This window comes from Octodon degus, unplaced genomic scaffold (assembly GCF_000260255.1).
Source record: "Octodon degus isolate 3935 unplaced genomic scaffold, OctDeg1.0 scaffold00064, whole genome shotgun sequence".
Classification (NCBI taxonomy): domain Eukaryota; kingdom Metazoa; phylum Chordata; class Mammalia; order Rodentia; family Octodontidae; genus Octodon; species Octodon degus.
The window spans coordinates 1,524,433-1,525,580 of NW_004524640.1; the positions used below are offsets into that span (position 1 = coordinate 1,524,433).

Genomic DNA, 1,148 nt, shown 5'->3' on the forward strand with positions numbered 1-1,148 from the left:
TAACTGTTTTGGTTCAACTCAACTTTTACACGGTGGAATCTGCTTAAGAAAATTGTTTAAAACTTTTTTGTAATGATTTTATTTATATAAAGATGGTCTAGTTGTACTTATATTATTTGTAATTGTTTTCATTTATGAAAAATACTATCAACCCTTTTTTCCCTTGAAGCCTAATGCCAGTTATCAAACACCTTAGTGGGAGGAGGACACAGTGTCAATGATTTTTATGATGTAGAAAAGATGCTTAAATAATTTCAGAGAAAAAATGGTTTTGATACATTATATTCTGCAGTATAGCTTCTCAGCATAAGAAATTATCTCTGACTTGTGCCAAATTCCTAGGAACAATAATTACACATACATGGTCATGTACACACATTTTCTTTTCAGTTACACACATAAGGCCAAAGCCTACTTGTATGAGGCTGTGGCACTGAGACAATTTGGGTGTTAAGTGTATCACAGGCACTACAGTTCTCAAGGCCCAGTTTCTCTCCAGAGGCTGGGCTCAACAACATCGCATTAGCACTTCTCACTCCAAAGTGAGGTGAAAGCCTTTCTACATTTAATTGGAAGACTTCTCAATAAGTTTTTCATGTGTCATTATTCATGTAAATGACAAATACTTCAATGCTTTGAATGATTGTTTTAACTGTTTTGGTTCAACTCAACTTTTACATCAGTTGGTCAAGAATTTGAGCAACTTTAAAAACAAAATATTTACTCCAGCTTTATTTGCCACTTCAGTATACAGGGAAGAACTTTTATAAGAAAACCTTTATATAATTCTTTTAAAGAAAAATTAAAAGATGAAAGGTTAAAATTTAAAGGTTAAAAATTAAAAGATGAAAGAAAATTAAAGATGAAAGGTTTTTATGTCCTTCACTTTCCACTACAATTTATGTTGTACTTTTAAGACCAAACTATTTTACATGGTTAATTGTTTAAATACTTGCAGTAAAGCTCTGCTGTAGCAAACGATTTTTAAAGCAGGATGGCCAGGGATCACCTCACACTATAGCCCTTAAAAGTGAGAAGGAATTGTTGCTTTAACAAACATTAAAAATGCCAGATTTTGGTACTGCTTGCTAGTGAGGTGAGGCAATCTCTCCATCTTAGCTGTTTTCCCCCTCCCCCTCCCCCTCCCC

General features: G+C 33.7%; 1 protein-coding gene across 4 annotated transcripts in view; it reads right to left on the reverse strand.

Moving 5' to 3' along the window:
• LOC101572553 (solute carrier organic anion transporter family member 1B3) overlaps window positions 1-1,148 on the reverse strand; it is a 116,961-nt gene that overhangs the window by 104,244 nt on the left and 11,569 nt on the right. The window lies entirely within an intron of this gene.